Here is a 26,948-nt window from a genome sequence, read left to right on the forward strand (position 1 = left end):
CATACTACTGGGATGTCATAAATTTCAACTGGAACCCTTAAGTTGGATTTCTGACTTGAAAAGTTGGTAGAACCACCTCAACAACGACCTTAATATCCAAGATGGCTGATCCAAGCATCAACGAGTGAAAGCTGTATTAATATACTGTTGGTCGCACTTCTGTATTATAGACAGTATTGGTAAGGTATACTTTATTATCACATACACATACATGTAGCGAAATTCTCTGCATTTAACCCACCGAAGTTAATTGGGGACCAACTCCAGATCTTTGCCAGTGGCACTGGTCAATGGCACTGACTGGATAAAGGTAAAGTCGGTGAAATGTCGTTTAGGAATGTGGTTAGAACAGCACCTTATAATCTGAAGAATCCCTCTTCGTCTGCAATATTTGTCCCTTTGCTATGCCATACAAGTTCATTCTTTACTTGCCTAAATACTGTATCTGTAGCCATCCTACTAGAAGCTAGACTCATGAGCTAATTAAAAAATATAATTTTACAGTTAGCAGTTAAAATTATAAAAAATAAAAACGTTAACAAAAAAATTTACTTTTAAAACAAAACATACTAACCGACTCAAACATGACGTGCTCTCTCTCCTGCTGACAGCCATTTCATAAAAAATTACACAGAGCAGCGGAAACAAGTCGCCTCTATCCTGATTGACAGATTACCATGGTAGCGACCTGCCAATCACAAGGTAGTCCCGCCCAAAAGCATACACTGCATTATCGTCTGTTTCCCCCTAAACAGGACCATAATTTACTCAATGAACATCATGTTGTGTTGAAGAATACTTCAAACTAGCGACTGAGACTGTAAGCTCATCAGGAAAGTGTTTACTAGGTAATAAATCAGCTGAGAAGTAGCAACATTTTACCATTATTTCTAATTGAACCAGACTTCTTTTTGCCCTGCTGGCAGTTAGAGAAAATGCAGTTTTAAGTTCCGTCTGCATGGTTTCACTTTCAGACCCAGAGGTTGCCGCTGAGATTAGAGAAATAACATTTGACAGCCACTCGTCACGTAACTACAACTCTGGATTGGACAGCGGTGCGCGCCATGAGCTGCAAAACAACTGCAGGATGTTTTTGTGTTGTTTTTTTCTTTTTAAATACTAATGTTTTTCCACTGGCCCGAGTTGCTAGTTCAACTGTCCCGACATTACTTTTTACTGGCCCCGGGCCATCGGGCCACCGTTGTTGTCGAGCCCTGAAGTCTGTTCTCCGTCAGTTAGTGTTTCCCTCCTATGAGAATAGTGTTTCCAGTGGGGCTGTCCCCACCTAAGGATTTACATAGTCGAATCAGAATCGTCAAGTCCTGTCTATAGTCGACTGATAGTCGAATCTTGTGTGTTTCTGTGCACAGCAATTGCGAGCCGAAGCTAAACTGAGGCTTATTGTTGACCATTTTCTCTCTCTCTCTCTCTCTCTCTCTTTCCTGCCATTCACTGGTCTTATGCAGAGTTTAGCGTGCATGTCGTGCTTCCGACAACTGCATGCACATCGCGGTTCCACGCGGGTCTATTTCAAGTAGCGCCTGTTTAAAAACAATATAATATTCTTTGTGTGGTTGATCAATGGTGATAAATTATCCGAAAGTCCCGCGAGGTGCGGACAACTCGGCATAACACCAGTGAAGCTGGGGCTCATTCTCTTCAGCAAGTGTTCCTCTTCTGCCACTGCACACACACACGCTACGCCTACACATGCACACTGACGACCCAGGGTTAGGGTTACAGTTTTGGATTTATTCACGCACTTTAAAAACATTTATTGGAAGTTTTTTTCTTTTTACATGTTTATTTATAGCATTAAATATTGAAATGTGTATTGTAATAGCCTGTATATTAACTTATTGGGAGAAAACTGGCAATTCTATGTAAAATCAGACGTTGAGCACCCCCATATCGCCAAAATGGCATGATCCTTTTTTCGCTGTGAAGCTTCGACTGTAGGGTTAGGGTTAGGGTTAGCCTGCCATTACGTTACTCACAGAACTGTTAATGCAGCCTTTTGTAATTTTAACCAACAATAACAAAGGTGAAATGAGAAGCTGCAAGCTAAATCTTTTGACAGCCTAGTTACAATTATACAGCGTGAATATCTATTGTCAGCCTGCTGAGCCAATTAGAAGGATTACCCCAGTTTTATGCATAATAAACATGAAAAATGCAGCATTTGAGGAGTGGACCCTGAAGAGTGTGAAATCACACTAGCTCACTTACTATTACTGTCATTTTGGTGTTAGTGAAGCTAAAATGCCAACAGAACAAAAACTTTAAATGGCTCAAATCTCAGTAGATCTGTGTACCTTTTGGAATAACCATTGCATCTGATAATGCTTTTGTTTTGGCTGTGAACTGCAGTCTTTGGTGAGCAGTTTGTAACATTTTGGTCCAACATTAATCTTTCTGATGGCGAGGTAAGATAATCTGAATCTAGTATTTTAAGTGATTTGAACTAGAGACCACCGGACACGAAATTGCTGTCAGATCTGGCTGCAGTGCTGTTGGCAATACACAGATTACATCCTCGGCGACGGCTACAACAGAAGAAAGCTGTTTTTGCTTTTTAAGGCCTTTAATCAGTGATGACGACAATAGAGGGTATGCGCATAACGTCACAGAATGCATTTAGGTTCACTGAGTGGCAGAAAGACGAGCAGCAGTGTTAGCTTGAATCAGCTAAAACACAAACAACACATCTAAAATGGGAAAGAGCTAGACCACTGGTTCTTTGGTAAGCAGTAAGGATCACTGTTGAGTCCGACTGCCTTTAATGTGACCAAATAATCACTTGTTTTACTCCCGGTTTGCTAAAAGCAGCCATGGTAACAGATGTTGTGCCACTCAGTTCAGCGTGTTCCGGAAGGGGAAGTGACATCAATGCATACCCTCTATAGCTGTGTCTCAATTCAGGGACCGCATCCTTCGAAGGGCGTGGCCTTTGCGGCCTACAAAGGCATGCGGCCGCAGAAGGCCAAACCAACCATTGTTAAATGAGACGGTCTGGTCTACGGAGAACTGTCTGTTGCGTCATCAACTGACCCCATCCTTACCCATGCGTGGGGAAGCGCCGCTCCTGTCGCCTAGTGACCTTCACAGCTGCGGACGAATATTTTAATTTTGATATCTTACCTCTTAATAGAGGAATTAGAGGTACTTCACCGCCGGCGCCGCCACATGATGTATCTCAGGCTGATAGAGGACCCTGGCCAGGTAAATATGGGGGAATGTATCTAAGAAACGTTACATTTTATATGTATTTAGGCACTATAGGCTTCCTAAAGCTAACAGTGATGTTAACCACAGTTAACGTAGTTTATTGCTACTGCCATTTCACTTTAACAACATAATTTAATATTTAAAGAAAACCTAACCTTACTTTAATATTAAAATATTGACAGTGTTTTTGTCATTGATCAGCTGAAGCAAGTTGAATAGAAAGATATACAAGCCTTATCTAACTAAGCTCTCTACACTTCATAACAGTTGTTCTTCTCCTTGTATCCCTAAACCAGCCCCGGCCTCTGTACTGCAGGATAAATCTGAGTGTGCCTGTGCTGGACAGGTTTTATATATCATGTAGCTGCAGTACCGGAGGCTGCAGTTTCAGAAGCCCCACAATCCTGGGACTACAGTTCTAGGACCGTAGCTCTTTTGCAACATCGCCATCTAGTGGAGTGGTGGTGGTAATGCACAGCAACACAAAGGAGGTTAACCCTGTCTGCCGGTTGACTTGCATATAATCAATAACTTTAGGCACACACTCGGTGATGGTTGTGGTAAGGGTCATTGGCTTCAGGGGGCTGTCAAGAGTAACATAAATAGTTAGCTGGCAGTATCAAAGTAAACAAGGGTCCTAGAAATGCAGCTCCGGTCCCAGGATTGTGGTCCTGAAACAGCAGCCTCCGGTACTGCAGCTACATACTACTCGATGACGAAGTAGAGTTCAACTGATTTAGTTGATGTCGTTTCTCCATTTTGACTTTAGCAGATTAATAATTTGACAATAATGTGCTTGCTGGTAACTAAAATTGTCTGTTGAAATATTGATTATTACATCTCCCTCAGATTCTACTTCTACCAATTCTCACACTGATTCAAAAGGTCGTGGCAAGGGTTTTATCTTACGTTTTCAACTTGCAATAATGAAACCACAGGCAAACCCCACAGTACTGCTACGGATCATGAATTAAAAAATATATACAATGTGGAAGCTTTCAGCTGATTAATCTGCGTAGAACTGCAAAGCATTGCAAATAAAACATAATAGTTACAGTTTGTGGCTCTTTTATTCCTAAACATGGTGGACTACCCTTTGACACCCCCTACCAATCAAAAGACTGGGAAACAGAGCAAAAAGGATAAGATACAGAGTGGAGGAGGCCAATCACCTCTGCCTGAAGGGTTTCCAAACTAATTGAAGCTGAAATACAATCACGATGCAGCAAGGTGTCAGGGTGTCACAGGAGGCAGCTAATTGGGGGCAACCCCGTGTACACCACGCAGTGATTAAGAGGGAGAGAGCATTAGCGGATTGGAACATGTTTAATTGGGTGTGTTGAATAACTTGATAACTTTTGAGGTTTCTGTTCATTTGTGTGATCTCTACATTTCTGGTTACCTACCAAGAATAATGGGCTAATTCTTTGGATTGGCTCTGAGGAAAAAGGAAGACTGCTCACATAGAAGGTGATGCAACAAGGATGTCCATAATTGGCCTCAAATCAAAGCATCTCTTTCAGATTTGCACCTGCTTTTTTTAATAGAATAGGCTGTGATGTCTCACTCTTTGAAGAGAAGCCTGGTTTTCCATTTGGAGCATCGAGTTGTAACTGGATTTGTAACAAACAGCATAAAAACAAAAGACCTGCTGCAAAACAAATTAGCTTGCTGAACAACAGATCTAAGGCACATGATTCAAACTAGTTTTTGTTTACTCTGATCTTGAAAAACGCCTTCATTTGTAAAACAGTTCAGGATAATCAGGGTTTTCATCTTATACAGTCTGAGGAAAAGCATGAAAGCAGGACAGTTAGTTGCATGGTAACATACAAAAGTCATGTTAATATTTCAGAAAGCTTTGTCTGTTCTACTAGGGACATTTTATTATCAACCATCATTTTCCCCCTGTACAGCATTTGGTATATAAGCCTGCCTGAATTTATTCTACAGCTTGTACAGAGTATGAGGGGAAATTACTTTCTATGACGTGACGGTGTCTTCCTCCACAACTGTCAAACCTGGATAGTAAAACCAATTCACAGGAAAGGGAATATTCTCACACATTTCCTAAAAGAACAGAGAGAGAAAGCGAGAGCGAGCGATCAAGCGAACGAGAGAGAGGATATGCTGGTTTCCATAGCAATTTTCGGGACTGTCACATGGTTACCTAGGAACTAGTCCTGTGATGCTGTGCAATTTATTTGTTTACGTTTGGCAAGTCTCCAGGTGTGGCTTATATAGAACAAAGCCATATCTTGGCATTTCATTTATGACAGATGAAGAACTGTGAAATTTGAATGTATACAGTTGGACAAAATAATGCTTAATAATTTGTCTGGGTACCACAATTAGATCTTAACATGTAGAAAACACTAGGTCATATGCAGGTCAGGAGGACCACACACACAGGAAACATCAACCCCTTAAACCTCACTTGGTGTGGCCTGATCAATGCTCAGTGGATGGGTATAACAGATAGTAAAAGCAAGTGCATCATGGGTCACGCTGAATAAAGAATAAATGCAAAAAGCAGCCTCAAGTAATTTATGTAAATATAAACCACTTTTCAAAGCCTTAGTTTCACCTTTGACAACCAAATGATCCATTTGTCTGAGAGCATGATACATTTCTTCCCACAATTTGATTAGCAGGGTCGGGGAAAGATACATTTCAGGCAGCTGGATTACAATGATCACATTACAAAATATCTGAACCTCGGATTAATTATAGATACTGAACTAAATCCAGAGTAATAACATTTCAGATTGCTCAGAAACATGTCTAAATAACAAAATACATTGTGTCTCTGAGATTGGTGATGAAACCTTACAATTGATAACAAAAATAATTTCCCCAATCCTGATGAGTGCTTGTGACCTTAGGTACAATTTTGGCTGACAAAGGCGGATAAACATGGCAACCACATCATAAGTATTATAAAGTGAGAAAACAGTGTGCTTATATGACAGCAAGGGCATAAGAGAGTGTTTACCGGGCGAGAAGAGGTATTGAGCTCATGCGCCTAATGAGGAGACTGACTTGATTACCATCCACCCCTGTGAGTGCCTCAAACCCACCCCTCTTCTAATCAGAGATCACTGCAATTACGGCTCTCTACAGGGTGGTAAAACACGACTGCACAAATGTTACTTTCACTTTTGAATTGAGAATCTCAATTTAAGCACAGACTCGTTCAAGATGCAGCAATCATCAAGTTGCATAACAAAAAAAAGAATTCCAACACAAAAAATATATTTATGACCTCTCTAGAAAACAAACTGATTTATGTTTAAAGATTTAAAACCGAAATAAGTGTATGTTCCTTTCCTTCAAGGTTTATTTTCTCCTCAGGTTCACCATCCCATATCCTGTTTCATAGTGCCCTCTGCTGATATGGCAAGTACACTGCACCGTGACAAGGAGACATTCTGTCATAGTCAAAAGGCAAATTCAGAAGACCACAGGTTCTTAATAAATACACTCACCTAAAGGATTATTAGGAACACCATACTAATACTGTGTTTGACCCCCTTTCGCCTTCAGAACTGCCTTAATTCTACGTGGCATTGATTCAACAAGGTGCTGAAAGCATTCTTTAGAAATGTTGGCCCATATTGATAGGATAGCATCTTGCAGTTGATGGAGATTTGTGGGATGCACATCCAGGGCACGAAGCTCCCGTTCCACCACATCCCAAAGATGCTCTATTGGGTTGAGATCTGGTGACTGTGGGGGCCATTTTAGTACAGTGAACTCATTGTCATGTTCAAGAAACCAATTTGAAATGATTCGAGCTTTGTGACATGGTGCATTATCCAGCTGGAAGTAGCCATCAGAGGATGGGTACATGGTGGCCATAAAGGGATGGACATGGTCAGAAACAATGCTCAGGTAGGCCGTGGCATTTAAACGATGCCCAATTGGCACTGAGGGGCCTAAAGTGTGCCAAGATAACATCCCCCACACCATTACACCACCACCACCAACCTGCACAGTGGTAACAAGGCATGATGGATCCATGTTCTCATTCTGTTTACGCCAAATTCTGACTCTACCATCTGAATGTCTCATCAGAAATCGAGACTCATCAGACCAGGCAACATTTTTCCAGTCTTCAGCTGTCCAATTTGGTGAGCTCTTGCAAATTGTAGCCTCTTTTTCCTATTTGTAGTGGAGATGAGTGGTACCCGGTGGGGTCTTCTGCTGTTGTAGCCCATCCGCCTCAAGGTTGTGCGTGTTGTGGCTTCACAAATGCTTTGCTGCATACCTCGGTTGTAACGAGTGGTTATTTCAGTCAAGGTTGCTCTTCTATCAGCTTGAATCAGTTGGCCCATTCTCCTCTGACCTCTAGCATCAACAAGGCATTTTCGCCCACAGGACTGCCGCATACTGGATGTTTTTCCCTTTTCACACCATTCTTTGTAAACCCAAAAATGGGTGTGCGTGAAAATCCCAGTAACTGAGAAGATTGTGAAATACTCAACAACAACCATGCCCCGCTCAAAATTGCTTAAATCACCTTTCTTTCCCATTCTGACATTCAGTTTGGAGTTCAGGAGATTGTCTTGACCAGGACCACACCCCTAAATGCATTGAAGCAATTGCCATGTGATTGGTTGATTAGATAATTGCATTAATGAGAAATTGAACAGGTGTTCCTAATAATCCTTTAGGTGAGTGTACATCTCACATGTATGAAATTAGGTAAGAGTAAGGAGAGACAAATTCTCGTGTATCAATTAAAAGACACATCTGCAATGTGAGGGAAACCCCATTAGTTCTCAAAACGAAATCACACAGAATAGCCTAGACGTGTGTGATTTGGTTGAAGAGATAGTTCAGACAGTAGTTTAAATTCCCACCACAAATACAGATAAACATTCAATGTAAACAAAATTTTATTACAATTCAGAAGATTGAAGTCTACTGCATATTATAATAAAAATATATTTGAAAACACACAAACTCTCAACAGTACGTCAGTATTAAAAGTGCATCATAGTGCAGAAGTAAGATGAGTAGCAATAACCTCCCAGACATCTGGGAGTACTAAATATAATGTCACTTACCTACAGCAAGCAACTTCACACTAATAATTTTTAAATTTCACCATATACACGCCTACCCTAACGGACAAAACCCCCTTCAGAACTTCTTCCTACTGTTTCCATTTCTTTATCTTCAACATAATCATCAGTCTCCTTAGAGACCGTCAAAAATTGCCATTGCCGACTATATTTCAAGTCGTCAAGGCGGGGTATTGGGTAAAGTTTTCAACTAGCAATAATCGCGCCTCGGATAAACCTCATAGGCTACGATACTGCCACTGCGCAAAGCTGATGAACGACACGCATCGGCGAGGGGGTGGTTCCCGGCCGCACACCTCTGTGTTAGGGTTTAACAATAGGTGTGGTTTATAATACGGTTATAATTACGTAGAAATATATACCATGTTGTCCACAGAGAGTGGCCATGAGGACTCTAACATCTCCATAAATAGAAACGTGCACGTGGAGAAGACGGGAGAGATGGGAGAAAACAGTGAAAGTGTCCAGAGGTGTAACCCTGGAACCGTAACGTTACTGTCATTATTATTTAACATATTTTCATTTAACTTTGCAGTCGATTCGTGTTGTAACTTGTTATCAATACGAATGAAGTAATGCACAAACAAGCCAACATAAAAAACAACAACTTCAACGTTAAATAAATACGCAACAATTGAAAGAAGTTATCAACGGAAATGACGTATCTGCCTGTACGTCTTTGTTTAAGGCACCCTAAAACTCAGCCAGACAACGAGGACGAAAAGGTTCCGACCATACAATATTTAACCCTATACAAAAAAAAAGTGTTTAACTGAAAAAATGACAGTCGCGTTTTCACAGTGAGGGGGAATAGCAGATCAAAACGAAACTAAATCCATTACAATTTACACGGCTGAAATGTCATCACGTTGACATGCAATTCACTTGGGCGCTACGAAATTATCCGACGTTGTATATTTAAAATATATATATTTAGTATCAAAGTTCCCTTAACGGTATATTTCATCATAACACTATCCATCCATTTGATTTGAAATTACACTCATGTAAGTCTCCTCAGAGACTTCCAAAAATTGCCATTGCCGACTATATTTCAAGTCGTCAAGGCGGGGTATTGGGTAAAGTTTTCAACTAGCAATAATCGCGCCTCGGATAAACCTCATAGGCTACGATACTGCCACTGCGCAAGAATACCGAGTAGCTGTAGCTGAGAAGGGTGTGCTTAATTTCTCCACACCCCTCTGCTATGGTTTTAACATGCATACTGTAGAATGACTAAATGAAACCAGTTCTATACAGATGCTACTTTAGTTGTGATTGTTTGATTAATACGTCAGGTTAAATCGTACACATATATATTTTTGGTAAACATGTTACTGTCCTGCTGTTTCTGTGTGTTATTTAACTGCCAGGTCAGCTGTTGATTGCGGGGGAGACGCCTATAGTAAGTTGGATAGGTGGAGCTATTTATTTCCGTGTTCGGGCCATAGACTGACTATGTGGTTCGGGCTAGATAGGACTTTAAAAAAATAGGTTCCAAAGAAGGTTCAAGAAAAAAAAGGTTAATTATCAGTTACGTAACTCTCATGAGCTCTCGGGAAATGCACCTCTTTATTTTGGCGTACCAAAATATACTACTCTATGCCCCTGTAGCCTGAGCATGTTTCATATAACCTGCCAAAATACAGTATCACCTCAGAGACTGTTACAACTCTAAAACAAGAAGTGAAGATGAAAAACAGCAGTGTGTAACAGTAAACATTCAAAGATGTAATTAAAACACATAGCAGCAATATAAACCTTATAGAAATGTTATGGATATAGTATAGGTCGGGATGTGTTATCCTAAACCTGCAGTACACCCTGGTAGAACTTAAGAAAATTAAGCAGTTGACTTGCAAGTTTTCTTTTAGAGTGCCATTTGTATTGTATTTTAACCGTTTATAAGTCTCCTTAGAGACCGTCAAAAATTGCCATTGCCGACTATATTTCAAGTCGTCAAGGCGGGGTATTGGGTAAAGTTTTCAACTAGCAATAATCGCGCCTCGGGTAAACCTCATAGGCTACGATACTGCCACTGCGCAAGAATACCTATGGGCTGCAGCTGAGTTGGGTGTCTTTAAGTTCTCCACACCCCTCTGCTATGGATTTAACATGCATACTATACAATGACCGTAAAGGAAACCAGTTCTATACAGATGCTACTTTTTTTCTTCATGTGGATCAGATGCTACTTTATTTGTGATTATTAAATTATTTTGTCAGGTTAAATCGTGCACATATATATTTATGGTTAACATGTTGCTGTCATGCTGTTTCTGTGTGTTATTTAACTGCCAGGTCAGCTGTTGATTGCGGGGGAGACGCTTATAGTAAGTTGGATAGGTGGAGCTATTTATTTCCGTGTTCGGGCCATAGACTGACTATGTGGTTCGGGCTAGATAGGACTTTAAAAAAATAGGTTCCAAAGAAGGTTCAAGATTTTTTATTTTTTTATCAGATTAACTCTGGTGAGCTCTCGAGAAATGCACCTCTTTAATTTGGCTTACCAAATATAGTTCTACACCCACTGTAGCCTGAGTATATTTCACCTGGCAAAACACTATCAAACTCTCTAAAAGACGAAGTGAAGACATAAAGAACAATCAGCAGCAGCGTGTAGTCGTAAAACATACAAAGACGTAATAATTGCAACACACTGTAGCCATATTATATGCTCTTGGTGTATAATATTATGTATGGAGATTATGCTACTACTCCTAAACCTGCAGACCCTCTGGTGTATTTACACGTTACAGAGGCTCTTCAGCATAGTTCATTATAAATTAATTTCAACATAATCATCAGTCTCCTTAGAGACCGTCAAAAATTGCCATTGCCGACTATATTTCAAGTCGTCAAGGCGGGGTATTGGGTAAAGTTTTCAACTAGCAATAATCGCGCCTCGGATAAACCTCATAGGCTACGATACTGCCACTGCGCAAAGCTGATTTGAAATCAGTATGCGCAGGGGAGTCACTCGGCTGCATATGTTGTTTGGTTACGGTGCGTCAACCTCCATTCAAGACAAGCATACCGTCTACTGAGCACAATCATCACCACATCATTGTACTAACCCGCTGCTTGTTGTAGTTTGCGGATTCCTGATTAATGAAATTTATTTTAAACTGTCGCCATGACGCAATGCATCATGGGATACAGAGCCCCATGCTCTGATAATAATGTCAGTCCCGCCCCAACCGGACAGTTTATCTTCTTTTAAAGGCATAATGTTGGATAAACATTGAGCATATAAAATTTATCAACAACACACTTCCACATTGTATTTTAAATATATGAGCATTCCTACTATAAGCGGCGACAGTCTACGGTGGCCCCCTTTGATCCAATTTCTAATCGCGAATTCCTGTTTGGAATGGCTGGCATTTACACACCACACACTCGGGTTTCAGGTTGTTTCCGTGTTGCAACAGAAGACAGCGACTTCCCTGTAGTAGATTTTTTTTTCCGCCAAGGTCCAGCATTTAAGAACAATATTTCAACAGAAATGCTAATGATGGCTCCAACCGTCCCTCGACAATCTCGGCTATGTTACTGAAACACCACCAGATGTCAGCATAGACAAGGATAACCCTGCCCTATTTCCCCTGTAAGGGTTTGTTGATTTCATTAGTAACCAAATATTTAACATTAACTTTCAAACAAAATATGCAAAGTTAACGTTATACAACCTTAACACGGTTTATGTTTATGAAGTACAAACGCTAACACATTACCAAAAACATTATATAGCATGTTCAGCATGCCTTAACAGTAATTTACACCCTTGAGATAATTAACGTTAAAGTTAACTGACGCGATTAATCACCGTCCAGATACGTTTTTAAATAATTGACGTTATAAGAAATAATGATTCAGAAGAAATTAGGTAGGCTATAGTACTAATGCTATACCGAGCCATGCTAGTTGCCTCCTCTAAAAGAGCCTAGCAAGTAAATTACTTTTCTCGCAGCTCGCTGCTGCGGCCTCCTTGGGAGGGAGTCTGTTGAAGAAGAAAAACTTTTAGGAGGAAAAACTTCAGAACTGTCCGAAGTGTTATATCCAAAGCACAGATGCATTAATCCATACTGAGCGTTAGATGAGTAACATCCACCTGGGCAGTACCTCCGACAAAGATGCTGAGAGGTGATGATCATAGCCTGAAGTTGTGTAACAGGAATGAAAAATGGCCGGACCGGAAACTCATTAAACGACTTTTCGTTTTCATATTTGCACTTGTCCTATATATATGTAATGGGCCTTTCATAATATTGTCTTAAACAAATTCCATGTTTGCTGAAGACAATTAATTTTAAGCACTGGGCCAGAGACGATTATGGAAGCATATGACTGAATATTCAATATCCCTAACAAAGCTTTAAAGAGGTAGGCTAAGGTGTACTATTGTAGTACTAGTAACGCATGTTTTATGACATTTATTTAACTAAATTGGTCATATTCCTAGCTTCTTTTATAAATGTTTTCAGTAGAAATGCAAAGGAATGCACAGTGCTGATGCAGAAATTTCACCTTGAAGACCACGGGTTTGAGGACCAACACAGATAATTCAGTTTGGATCTAGGGATTATATAAAGATTTAATGAAGGTATTAAGATTGTGGGATGAAGAGGGATCAAATCATTTAGTAGTAGTAAGGCAGCTAGATCATTCATTAATTTAAAAGAATAGGCCAGGATTATCAGCCACTAGGAAACAAGATGCCAAAATTGGGGATGCCTGATACTGTACTTGTATTTCCATCAGGTCATAATCCCTTAGTAATGGTATGTACTTTGCACGCTGTGTGCATGGGGTATGGCACAAACTGTAATTTCCCTGTGTGAATATTAGGAGCTCTTTCACTTGTTGTGAAGCTTCAGTAGGATAATGCAGGTGCTTGTGGGTGCTCAGCAGATAAGCATTGGCGTGCCAGGTGTTAAAGCTGCCTGGGCTGACACATTAGACAGGGATTTGCTCCTGCCAGAAAGTCAGGCCAATGAGGTTCATAGAGGCTTGGATCACTGTCAGGGACAGGTAAGTACGCAGATAAGGGGATTACACCATGTTTGCGCCAAGTAATCTCAAATGAATCCTGCCAGCCTCTGTTTCATCCTCACCTGGAAAGCACACATTTCTCTATTCTCAACCCAAGAAACACATTATATTAACAAAGTTCCATTCATAAGGTGATCCTTTTAACCTGGCTTAAAAAGCATTTGAGGACACATTGGGTTATGGTCATTTAACAGCAATAATCTCCTCTAATTCTCTCAGGCACCTGATTACTTTTTTGCATTAGTATTTTCTCCTTTATCATCAGCTCTACCCAGTCAAGCTATGTGTGAGGTCTTGTAATCACCTGGGCCATGCCATAAATGAGATCTGGCTTGGTGGTCCCTCACTTCAAGGCTCAGACTTGACCTGTTGAACAAACAGGACTCTGTAAGAGCAGTTGAAGTCCCTTTGGGCCATGGCTCTCCCTGCTGGTAAGCAGAGAGATGAAAATAGAGTGTAACAGATGGCTTAGCTGTTTCCGGCATTCAGCACAGGCTGCTGGGCAGCCCACATAATACCGTGCCGTCCAAAAGGGGCTCAGTGGGCAGCCATAGTCTTCAACATGCTGAGAGCTATTTTCCTCCAGAACCATCAATCACAAGACTCAAAAAAGAGAAGAAAAGTCAATGTCATACCAGGGTTACAATCTAACCTGTTTTACACCATGTGGCACATCTCATAGTAGATTAAGTAAAACTGTTTTGGTTTTGGGAAATGTAAGCTTGTCAGTAAAGTCTGTAGACTGTGGATGTGCCAACTAGGCTGATCCAGCTTAGACCACACAGTGCAGCTTTCTCCCCATAATCACACTTCTGCAGACCTTGTCAAGGACACATGACCTCTTTGAATTACTGATGTTACTGACTCAATAGGGAATGGATATGGTGCATATGTGTGTATGCAAGTGTGTGTGTGTGTGTGTCTTTGTTTAACTACACACAAGTGTAGTTGGATTTGCACAGGCCATTTTTAATCCGGGCTACATCACATCAGCCTGGTTAAGGACATTTATTGATGGTGAGAGTCCCTCTGTTCCCTCTCAGAGTAGGGCCACCTGGACAATACAGGATGAGCTGGGCAAACTGTGATTAAATTGTGTTATGAGCAGAGAGAGGAAAACAATGACATTTTTCTTGGGTAAAGTGACAGCTCAGCCAGTGCAAGGGGACATCTGATAAGAGAAGACAAATGTCACTCATAGTGCCTTTTAGTTTCTCCCTGAACTTCAAGGTCAAAAGCACAGTGTTACATTATTATTTCAGTTTCACTGATTAATGCCACACAGCAATAAATGTATAAAATAAATATCTACATGTATATTGTAGCTATCTGTAATATATATTACACTCAACCAGCATCTTTAAACTTCAATCTTCTTGCTCAAATATTGTGTCTTTCTTTCTCTCTGACCTGCAGACACACACGCACTTGCAGACTGTTCACACCAACCCACACACTGCTGCCACCCTGCTATTCCCAGTTTGTGGTTATTCCCAGACTGAGTCAGAATGGCACCATAAGCCAGTCTGTCCGTTTTATGCCAAACCTGATGTCTCCTTGTCGCGCATGCCTTTGCAGAGGATCTGAGCCTTGCATACAGTAGCCATAGCTTGATCGCTCACATATCCCTACCTCCCTCTGTAATTACTTATAAGTCATATTGACAGCTGGAGGCATACTTAGCTAGGTCAGGAAGCCATTCAAATCAAAGTGTTCCTTACGCTTGAAATAACCTTCCTCTGCCTCCCTGTTGAGTCTTTCTTCACACCTTTATCATTCACCACCATGACAGTTTCCTGTGTCTGTGAACTGCTCCATCTGTTATCTCTGCATCTATAGATTTGCCTCCACAGTATATCTGGCAACCTTCACCTGGTGATACAAATAATGACAAGACTGATAGATACTGACAATACAGTTGCATAGCAAGGGCACAGCCAAGGGTAAAACTGAGACAATGTGTAGAATCATAACAATTTCCAGATCTTGATTTGATCTGTAGAACATAAGACTAACATGGCATCAACATTCCCAGTGTTGACTTTGGCCACCTGTACTAAAAAATAATGCAGTGATGGTAATGTACCAACTGGTGTATGCTATTTACCAAATGGCATATGATTAACACGACTTCATCTGTGAGAGTCTTATGGTTCTTTCTGAAGAAATAAAGCGCAAGGACTGCATACGCCAGCTGTATCAGGGACAAATTACCAAAATAGCTCACAAACGATAACCCTGTTTTAAATTTAATATCTATATATATATATCATCTTTAGTAATAGTATTGGGGATGGCTTGTTGATGATGCTCAGATATGCTTCAGTGTCCTAATGAACTTGCTAATGATGCATGCACTTGATAAATGTATATCTTACACACAATTCCTTATTATACTGGACTTTTATGCTTATAATTAATTTAAAACGGCATGTGTGAAAATGCAAACTATTTACCTTAATCCCCAAAACAAGTCACGCGTCAATGCTGATCACATACAATATCTGTTACTGTGAAAAACAATATCAACTAAATGCTATGTAAATGTATGGGAAAAGGGTCCACAGCTATATAGGGTAGATGTAGCATTAGTACAGTATAACGCAGTACAATACGGTATCACTGCAATAAATACTAGGTTATTAGGTAATTGTAGTGTTGTTGTCTTGTAACTTTAAGGTATTGACGTTATTTTGAACGTTTGTTTTACACATACTAAAGCTGGATATAAATTGTGTAGCTAACAATTAATCCTTTGACAGCACTGTGCTTTCAGTACGTGTATTTAGCATTTATTATCACTATATAGATATAGAATAAATCGTTTATAAAACACTATAATGTAGTTGTAAGCAAATATGTGTTTGTTTGTCGTAGTAATATGTCTCCTTAGGAGAGGTCAGAATTGTAACACTGTGCCTATAAAAACACTTAAAAATGCAGACAACTACATTACAGCATGTTATAAAGCATTTATTAATAAATACTGAATAGGGACCTTTGTACCTTCTGTTTGTTAATGATGTTGTTCATTATGAAACAATACAAGCTGACACCAACAGAGGGCAGTCTATCCACATGGCAAACACATTCTGAACTATGAACCTTGAATCTGATATGACCACTACATCATTATGGACAACTGAAATGCTGTGTCATAAATTAGGTCTTATAATGTGTTGATAGTCAAACATTTTCCAGCCCGGACCAGCTAAGGGACGCTGTGTGACAAATGGTACTGTTTGACACCAGCATGATAACAGATCATCACTATTCAAGCAACATAAAAGGCTAGCTGCAGGAAGGTATAGGCGCATTGATCAAAATGTCATCACAGTCAGGCTATCTAGTAGAACAAAGTGAACTTCTATTCCACTTTAGTGAATTTAGAGAGCTTTCACTTGGCCTTTCCTGGCTACTGACATCCCCTGGGCTAGCATGTTCCAGGACTCAGCAGGCTCATTACTCTTTAGACAAACAGGTTTGGACATATTGAACTCAGACCCAAAACAACCTGGCTCTACCCTGCCACCTTCCACTCCCCCAGCTCTATTTGTGATTGGGGAGTGTTTGTCTCTCTCACTCTATCTCTGGGTGTCTGTTTGCCTGACACTTGTCTGGCTTGGCCTAGTTTCTCCTTGATCTCATCAGTCAATGTGAGGACCTGTGAAGGCCATCTCCCCATCTTGCTCAGTGAGTGTCTGCCAGCTCTGTGCCTGTGTCAGCAGTTGGGGACTGACTAACACCCACACAGTCTCCAGTCCCCACTCCAGGGCCCACTGGGCAAAGGCAGCACATCTCCCCAAACAGACAGCCTCATTTGCATGCCCATAAATCACTCACAAAACTGACACCCAGCCACACAACAAGGCATGACGCTGAGCTACAAAACTGAGTGTGCCAAATTGCAGGGTTATGTGATATTAGACTCTAAGGCAAAAATAAGCTATTCATATAACTTCTTGGGTGATGACAGAGCCAATCATGCTTGAGTATTACTTACATATGGCCGATATCTGAAATCAAAGCAAGCCCTTTTAGCCCCTCGCTGCATAAATATGTCAGTGAATTTTCTAATAAAGAAGACCTACATACATACAGGGCAATGAGAGATTGCACTTTCCAAAACTTACTTTGACTAAAGAGCTTTAAAATTTTTCATCTTGTGATTAACGATTCAGCAGCCAAGGTACTGTGAGCACACCACTAATTGTTGTTATGACTACAAATATGGCTAAGGACATAGTCAGTGAAATATAAATAAACGAGGAGTGGTTGCTCTTGAAAATATTTCTAAGCCAAGCAATGTCCCCAAAATTTGCATGAAATACCAATGGTTTATTTATGTTTTAATTAGTTGTTTATTTGACAGGTGCAATTAACACCATTATATTCAGCCACTTAAAATACAACAGATGTGTTGCATGTAGAATTTATAGTGACAGTTAATTTACAAATGTTGTCCCAAGGTGGGCTTTTAGATCAATTACACAATTTAAAATGAAAGCTGATTTTAAAACCACAGGAAAAGAACAATGCAATTTAATTCACATTATCCTATACATAACTGCAACAACACAAACAGTGGAACATAAAATTAAAGTAACAATGATCATAGGGATGCAGTTAAGTTTTGATTGGTTTAAAGCAGATGCAGAGCCCCCCCCCCCACCCCCCCAATTCAATGATTGTGAATGGAAACATGTTGGCTTTGCTCAAAGGGCCAGCAAAATAACAGAAACAGCAATGTGTCTTTCTCTGGAGAACTGGTAGACCTCCCTAAAATTAAACAGAAATTACACATGGTGGGTTTGGAAATATAATTTCTGATGTTTTTCAGAGTTAATATCTTTAAATGTGTCTATTTACATGCATAATGCAAATGAAATAAAGGTAGCCTATTATGGTATCAATATTAATTGGTTGGAGTTGTGGTGGGGAGAATTTGGACATATGACCACAGTTTTTCTAAACTCCATGGATGACATTTTGACATGCCACAGTAGGAAAAATAGAGTAGTAGGCCTACTGCACAATGAGCATTGTGGCTCACTGTCACATGGCTTGGCTTACTGGGTGGCTAGTTCTGGTTTTATTTGCAGATAGTTTTGTCATTTGTAATAGAAAAGGCACTTATATGTCATTCTTAACAATGGCTCTATTGTATTCAAATGTACCCATGAACTGACCATTTAACTTTTCCTAAAGGGATCAACAAGTTAACAGATATGTCATTTCATGGAAGTGTATTCAAGTAGCCTATTTCATGGGAGGATGGGAATAAAAATATGATGGTATGACTTGACAGAATTGTGTAACTAAATTTAGTCTGATGGGGCGGGGACGTTAGAAAAGCATTACTTTTGAACACTTGCTTGTTAGTCCTTATTTTGCCTGGAATGACCTGGCACCACCCCCACAGACCCCTGTTGGTTCCGGGCCACTCCTGGGAACCACAGCGCGGGACTGCTGCCACACCACACCGCTCCCACTGCCCGCGTAAATATTTCGGCGCGTCGGCGGACAGACGAGAACTTGTTTCGTTGTTCCCCTCTTTTACTACTTGCCGCGTATTGTATCCAAACGCATTGACTTTCCTGGCGGTGAGCGTGGAGTGGGAGGGAAATAATTCCTTTCCGTACCCGGTAGCGTCGCTTCACCTTCAGCGCACGCTTCTCTCTCTCTCTCTCTCTCTCTCTCCCTCCCCTTTCCTCTCCACTCCTCCCTCCGCACAACATCCAGGTTTGCAAACGCGATGACAGTCGAGGCGAACGCGTGAGCGGATCCCACAGGTGTGTTGCTGCCAACCGTGCCGCCCACGGCTCCTGGAGACTCAAACACACACACACACACACACACACCTGGGAAACGACCATGTGACTCGACACCTGGGCGTGGAGAAAGTCCTCGATATTGTAACCAGAGACTCTTTTGTTGAGGAGTTGCCCGGGTCGCCTTGCAACAGGAATTGACAAGTCGGTCAACCAAGTAGCCCGTGTTTTCTACGGAATAGTGCCTTTTTGAAAGCAGTCGGGGAACGCGTGAGGAGAGTAAAATGTGAAGTTGGTTACGGACTTCTTTTTTTAAACATCATTATTTCACCAAGAGGGTTCCTTCGGTATCTGGACTGTTCCCGTTTGTGCAACTACTCCCTTTGATCCTTTTTCCTCCAAGGTGAGTTCCGGGAAAAGTGGTGGATCCCGTCAAAGTGGGGTTGGGACTGTTTGTGTCAGCGTTCAACCGTAGTATAAATTTCAAACCCTGGTACACGTGAGCACCAAGTTTTGATAATCGTACCCAGCCTATAATAACACCGCTGCTCTTTACACTTAACTATTAATGATGTACAGCAGTGTTGTTGTGTGTGGAATAATGAAATGTGTCATTGAAACGCTTATTAGTTGTAGTCATGTCTGGGTGCAAAGTTGTTCTACTGTTAAACTCAACAGCTGTGTGTTTTGGAGGAGAGGGGTTGAGGGGGGAGCCCCTGTAAACATGCTCTTCCCTAAACCATGCATTTTATCTCAGGATCTCAGCATCTGCCTAGCCGCCTCCACAAGGAGCCTTCTGTCCCCTTACACAGGCAATTTCAGTGAGAAATGAGCATGTGAACTGTGTTCCTCACCTCTGGACAGCAAGCTGTACATCAACAGCTGAGAGGACAGAAGTAGTAGTGAGCTGCCCTCTTGTTGTTTTTTTCTGCTTCCCTTTTCTCTTTCTCTCTTGTCTCTTGTGGAGAACAATGAAACAGAAGCACTATTCATATCCCAGTTGATTCTCCTGTGCGGTTGTGTCAGTCTGTTTCTCTCAGTCCCTGGCGCAGCGCTTAACAGACCACTGTACTTCCTGGTTGTCTTTATAAATTGTCCTTTCATTCGCAGCCCCTGCCGTCTTCTGCCCCCCTTGTGCACAGACCTACTGTACACAGGATTCTCCATCTTCTGGGGATTATTCCTATTAAATAACATTATACACGCTGTCTCATAGTGGGGATGGATTGGTGCGGTTAGGGGGCACATGGAGGCAGGAAAGGTGGCTACTGGTGGTAGTCGTGGTGGCTGGAAGGGGCCTCAGAGCAGGGGGTCAGCCTGCAGTCAGTGAGCAAGGTTGCTTTTCCAATAGATGCCATCTGCTCACATGGACACACACAAGCAATTGAAAACCAAGCTGCTTCCTTTCCTCTTTCTCTCTCTCTCTCTCTCTCTCTCTGTCCCACAATGCTTCATTCAGGGTTTATCTCTTCGATTCTGAATAAATACAGGCACCTTATCTGCACAGAGGAGAGTGGTGATAAATGTTTTCTCCTGCTCCCCGCAAGGGTGAAAAAGACAAGCGCACCACACTTCTTCATCCTAGATGTTCTTTTCAGGGCAAGTGAATAGGAGACATTTCTCATTCAGGTCATGTTAGTGTTTGAGGATTCTGCAAAACAATCCCAAAAGCCGGATGCAAGCTCATACCCTGTAAGACAATGGACAACACACACAAAGCAGGCATTTCCATGAGTCTTTTTTTTTTTTTAGTAATAGGCTGCTGGCTCTGGAAATGAAACTTCGTGGTGAGATCCACTCTGAGTATTTTTGGAACCAGTAAAATAGCCTCTGACCAACTGAGAAACGGAGGTAGTGAGCACTCAGCAGTTAAGCTCCTACATGTTTTGGGTGAGCTAAAGTTCATCCCGTCCATTTTTTAGTGTTACACAGTTTTCTCAGATAGTTCAAACCATGTCATCTCCTGGAAGCACACACCGCATTTTGGAGAGCGTTGCAATATTTTTGAGGTCAAATGAATTTGAACTCATCCCCAGTCTCTTTTGTTTCTTTTGCATTGGATTACTGACTTCTGTCATTTTCATTTTGAAAATAAAACCATAATCCTCGTCAGCAACAAGCAATGCCATGCCTCCTGTCTCCAGCCTACAAACAAAAATATGGCACCAAAAAAAACAGATTTACGAATATTGTATATGCCATTGGTTCATCGCAAGTGGATCATTTTTAGACTAGTTAAAATTGTTTTTTTTTCATGTGCCTACTAAAACCATGATGCCATCTAAACCATTAGCATATTGCACTATCAGTTAAATATACTTTCACTTTAAAAAGCTGACTGTTAGGTACTGTTTTATTAACACTTCCCTGCTGTAGAATGGGCTTTGCGAACTTGTTGGTTTATAAAATAGGTGTGGTGCACATGAGAAAGACCCATATGCATTACCTTATTCCTCTAGTTTATCTAAAGTACACATAGACTTCAGGGGAGTGGGGGCAGATGCGTGAAGGGCGTGTCAGCTTGGCATTAAACAGCTGAAGATCTGGGGAATACAGATTTCCTTCAGATTGGAGATAGTCTCGCCTTTTCATGTCTGAGGATTATCCTATGATGAAGGGACGTCATGCTGAGATAGATTTCAGATCTTATCTCCGCTGGATTTTACAGTTGCCCCCCCCCCGCCCTTGGACTTCACGGCCTTGTCCTAAACTATCCCCTCAACAGCTTTCCTTTCTTTCCCTCTTGCTCCGATGTGGTGATGTTTGTACTTCACAAACCAAATCCCTGCCACCCTTGCCACTCAATGCTTTTCCCCCTCTGTGTGTTTGAGATAACAAAGCTGATGTATGACAGACCTGCGAAGTGTGATCATTCTAATTCTCACGCTTATTCCCCTGTCAGCAGGCTATGAGTATGGGCATGTGGTAAGAGATAGCACTGCTACCCACCACCTCATTCAGCTTTAAGTTTACCACAATCCGCAGTTTAACCTTGGTTTGGCTTCCATGCCAAGCACTTCAGCTCTATATATTATGGTCAAGTTTAGTTCAACCGGGTGTACTTTTACCTCTAAAACAACCTTGACACTTTCTCAAACCGCGCTGTCTTTGATCCCATGTCCATGACTGACCCACACCATGCAATCAACCCATCGTGGCGTACCTTCTTCTCTGCGCTACTGCCTACTCATGCTGGTTTTCCCCTCTGCTGTCTACAATGCTTTTCTTCTGCCCTCACCTCTACTTTTAACCACTCTTCCCTGCACTCTCAGTGATTGGTGCATGAGTAAGAGGGACATGATGAATATTGTAAACATGCTCACACTCCTGAAAGAGATAAATGATTCACTTGGGGAGGGAGTTGCCTTAATTGCTCGGTTGAGAGGTTGTGGGCAGGATGTTCTGCATGTGAACTGAGACATCCTAATATTTAAAAACAATTGGAGAGAGAGAGAGAGCAGAGAGGAAGATGGTTGACATGATATGAGGTTTAGAGAGTTAGGCGGCTACTTGAAAAAAAGTTGGCCTAGAGGAAAATATGATCTTCAGTGTTGTTCAAAAGGCATTTTGGGTGGTGTTGGCTGTCAGCAGCCTTGAGGTTGCATATCTGAGGACTGAACGGCAGTGATGGATACACAATACAGACTTCTGCCTCCGTCTCCCTCCCCTCACCCACTTCCCCATGGCAGCTGAACTGACAGGCTGACACAGACACATAGTATCGCAGAGGCTTTTGATGCTACCTGCTCATTGGAGGCATGTCAACCAGCTTACCTGCTCAGGCCACTGGCAAAAGTTCACACCCAGCCCAGCCTTTTAGCCACAGAGGCAGGTATCTGAGAACTTATCAGCAGTGATGAGAGTGAGGGGTCACCTTGATTGCCATCCTGGGAAATCGTAGTCGGATGCTTTTTTTTGCTAGGCTTGTATTGGCAGGAGAAAAGAGAGCAGGAAGCTAATTTATTTTTTTGCTTTGGTAATTGAGTCTGGCACGCATTGCTATCAAAATGCTATCCATTTAAACACTTTAGAGGGAAGTTGGTCGCGCCTGCTTCAATCAGCGTAATGTGACCTGCGATTTTTAGTCCAGATTCCTTGCTTTATGATGAAAAGACGACTCCCAGATTTCTCAGACTTTGACATATCGAAGATGAGTCAACGCTTCATTTCTGTGCAAATTGAGAGGGCCTGTGTAGGATTTGGCAGCATGCTGATATATCTTTCTCAGAGAGATTTGGGTTTGAAATTGACTTAGGCTTACAGTAGCTGAGGAATAATGGAAACTGTGTAGAGCCACTTATTCCACCTGTAATGCATTTTCACTGCACTTTTTGTTCATGACTGAGTGTTGTTCCATGTTGAGTGCCATTTAATCCCAACTAAGGCACCATAGGGTGCAATTCATTTTTTATCCATGTGAGTCATTTCACAGTTAATCCTCAAACTGACCAATTTACTCCTGCCAAGATCATTTTTAATTATCACCTCTGCTTTACAGCTAATATGATGTCCAGCTGGTTTATGTTAATATGGTACTGGCTGTCAAATATTGGCCCTCTTCTTTTTTATTTTTTGCATGCACACAGGGCGATTAATTATGAAGTACTGAATGTGAGCGTCAGCCAGGACTGGTGGGTGACAGATGCATGAAGGGTCAGTGCACTGGCGGCAGCTGGAGATGAAGGTCACATCAACCTGAGAGAGCAAAGCGGGAAAATAATGTGGCAAAGTGAGGAAGACATAGAGGGATAGTCTGTGCAGGTGTAACTTTGTAGAAGAGATGAATGATCCTCATGGATTTAAGAAGTAAGTCACTAGCAGAGAGGTACTCTGAGCAAACTTATTATAAATAGATGGTGCTTTATAATCAGTGTGTGTTCACCCTTGGACTTTCTATATTGCAAGCAACTGCTATTTATTCATATGCTGTATTTATACATTGTTACTTTAAAACATGGAAATTCTAGATGACCTGCTAGGTATTTGTGTGTTAGAGTCCCGATTTATAATAATAAGTGCTATGAAATACTATGTAAACATACAGGTGTTTAATTTGTACCTCATTTAGTTTGATATATGAATATTTTGGTAAAATGTCAATTTAGATTATTATTACATTATTTTACATTTGAATTTGACCACTGGAATTGCCTTAGAAAAAATAAAATCCTCATAATTCACTGAAATGAATAATGTTTTAAAACAGTAACACAAAATCTTTAGGCAGAGTGTGCTCTAAAATAGCAATAGCAACATTAGATCGTGAGGAAACATATGCTGTCCTTATTATCTCTGACATCTGCTGGCAGCTGGAAGTGGACATGAGGATGGCACTGCTGGAGGTTGGGTGTCTGTCTCTTGGTTGTCTGTTTCAATCAAAATTATAAGTCAGGCAAGTTTCTGCAGTGAAAAGATGAGATGTTCATATATACCTGTGCTTGTCAGTGTGAAGCTTGCAGACCTCAATTGCTGTAACTCATTATTATGTCTTTAAAATGTAATTAACAAATGAAAATGTAAAACAGAGAGGTCACTTTTAACTGTATTTAAAATGTTTCTCATTCAACTGCACATAACACAAAGACAGGCAGTGTCCAGAATCATTATTATCAAGCTGGGATAGTACTATATAGACAGGGCTGTCTGCCTTTATTACAGTTCATAATGAAATGGTATTATGAAAATGAAATAATTTCTTTGTCGGTATCATGTCCTTGTCTCTGTTAAATGAGGTGGGTATCGTGGCCTTTCAGTACTCTATGATCCAAGAGGGACCTATTAAAATCTGTTCATACAGCAGTTGTTAAAGTTACTGAAAATCTAGTTAAAAGCCACTGGCTGTTGCTTCTCATCTGTAAACTGACAGACCGTTTTACTGTGGCAGTAGTCTCGGCAGCAGTAATAATACTGCCAAAGATACTGCCTTAACCTTAGACTGACGTTTTGTAGTGACCACTGCTCGCTAAAATTGTGGTTGCTAATGTCTGAGGTGGGATTTTCTAAGGTACCAGTAATGTTTTTTAGGAGACAGTAGGTTTTTTATATTGATCCCCATGGGGAAATTAGTCACCCAGTGCAGCAGAGAAAAATATTCTAAGAATATACACATAGCAAAAAAAACTAATAAAATCTGTAATAAAAACATCAAAAATAGGGATAAATGGTAAATATGTAATAAAATAATGCAGTCCAGCAGTGACCTTTGTTGCATATCTGTTGGAAGAGCAGGCTCATGTTAGGGCATTAGTATGAGTCATGCCTTTACCTTGGCATTGACTTTGTTGAGTTAGGGCATTGTGGTGGACTAAAGGCAGATCTGTAGAAGTGTGTGTGTGTGTGTGTGTGTGTGTGTGTGTGTGTGTGTGTGTGTGTGTGTGTGTGTGTGTGTGTGTGTGTGTGTATACCTTTCTGGCTTGGTCATGATCTACAGGAATGTTAGCTATGCCTGGTCAGCCAACCATGACCCTTGTGCCTGGAGCAGTGTAGAAGTACCCACTGCCCTTGTGTTTATAACTTCCTGTTTATGTTAAAGTGTCCATCTCTGAACATACTTCCTAGTTCCCGTTATCAGCAGAATAGTCTCTATTAAAAACATTCTCTTGTACTCCATAACTTTTTTTTCTTCTGTTGAGTCCTTTTTCCCCCCAACATTATTCTTTGTCTTTCTTACTCAGTTACTCAGTGTGTCTGTAGTCTACGTGGATATTAATCCTGGCGCTTCAAACCAGCCTGGGGCTCTGAGCTGTCTTCTGAAATGCAGATCTGTGAAGGTGTCATCGTAGCTGTATGTCTTGGGTGTCTGCACTTGCCCCCCAGCCTCACTCTCCTATTCACGCAGCCGTGAAGACATGCATTATTCCTCACTGACTCATCTGGGCAGCCTCAAAGCTGCCCAGTTTTGGTTTCCCCTCCTAACTTTTTCCGCAAAAAAGGAAGTTGTTAGATATTTTATGCTGGTGTCTGCAAATCATGTAGACGTGGTATCTGCATTTTTCAGCCCTCTCCCCTCTCTTCCCTAATATGTATACAGTTGGTCAGGCATGTGATGGTCATGCAGATAACTTGCGCTGCTTGCACAGTTTATTTTTGTCCTGTGACACTCTGTTTCCCAGTATTCCCTTTTTCACAGATCTGTGTTTACAGTTGCTCCGCACTGGGGTTTTCAGCCTGTAACTAAAGCAAATTGTAGGCCTAGGAGAAATAACATCAGTGTCGCAGCCACATGCCCCTGTAAGAATGCCTAAATATTTACAGGCCCTCATAGCACATGCTAGCCTACCACTCAGTCTCCCATTTGTTCAGCCTGTAAGTTTTTTAAACTCAGCCCTGTGGTCGCTTCCTTCTGCTGTAGCTTTTTATATTGAGGTACACCATTCTACGTCCTGTCTGGGCCAATCCCACGTCATTGATCCCTCCGTGAAGCTGGGCTCTTTAATTACAGTCATTAGCTGGAGTAGATCTGCTGCTGGTGTTAGAGAACTTACCAAAACCATGTCTCTTTCCTCCCCACACAGCGAAGAGTCTAATGCTGCTCACTAGTGCGTTCTCTGAAAATAAGCTGCAGTTACAATGTTTACAGAAAACACGCTGCCAAATTGGATCCCCAAATCACAAAAGTCTCACCAGGAGACATTTTCCCCTTCTACTTTCATCCTTTTTCAATTGGATATGGAAGAGAAGTGTGCAGCATTCCAACAACAGATTGAAGCAAAGTGGGGTGTTAGAGGCCATGTCAGTGTGGCGTCGCCTGTTTACTGATGGACTGGTGCCGACTGGTGGAGTGACCAGGCCAGAGTAGCCATTT

The 26,948-nt window shown here is 41.3% G+C and overlaps 1 protein-coding gene and 4 non-coding genes across 7 annotated transcripts in view; 1 reads left to right on the forward strand and 4 right to left on the reverse strand.

Moving 5' to 3' along the window:
* Positions 1 to 8,428: 8,428 nt before the first annotated feature.
* On the reverse strand, positions 8,429 to 8,569 carry LOC119894469. The gene has a single exon (XR_005442932.1). It is a non-coding gene; the product is annotated as a U4 spliceosomal RNA (small nuclear RNA).
* A 761-nt stretch (positions 8,570 to 9,330) lies between these two features.
* LOC119894468 lies at positions 9,331 to 9,471 on the reverse strand. The gene has a single exon (XR_005442931.1). It is a non-coding gene; the product is annotated as a U4 spliceosomal RNA (small nuclear RNA).
* A 756-nt stretch (positions 9,472 to 10,227) lies between these two features.
* On the reverse strand, positions 10,228 to 10,368 carry LOC119894471. Its single transcript, XR_005442934.1, has one exon. It is a non-coding gene; the product is annotated as a U4 spliceosomal RNA (small nuclear RNA).
* Positions 10,369 to 11,126: 758 nt separating this feature from the next.
* LOC119894470 lies at positions 11,127 to 11,267 on the reverse strand. Its single transcript, XR_005442933.1, has one exon. It is a non-coding gene; the product is annotated as a U4 spliceosomal RNA (small nuclear RNA).
* A 7,561-nt stretch (positions 11,268 to 18,828) lies between these two features.
* Positions 18,829 to 26,948, forward strand: part of plxnb2b (plexin b2b) — a 123,540-nt gene continuing 115,420 nt past the window's right edge. For all 3 annotated transcript variants that reach the window (XM_038705378.1, XM_038705377.1, XM_038705379.1), the window contains exon 1: positions 18,829 to 19,547. The gene's annotated coding sequence lies outside the window, so the exon portion shown is untranslated. The remainder of the gene's footprint in view (positions 19,548 to 26,948) is intronic.

Source organism: Micropterus salmoides, unplaced genomic scaffold, assembly GCF_014851395.1.
Source record: "Micropterus salmoides isolate LMB-PRFRI ecotype aquatic unplaced genomic scaffold, ASM1485139v1 Ms_hic_scaffold_8, whole genome shotgun sequence".
In the NCBI taxonomy this organism is placed as follows: Eukaryota; Metazoa; Chordata; class Actinopteri; order Centrarchiformes; family Centrarchidae; genus Micropterus; species Micropterus salmoides.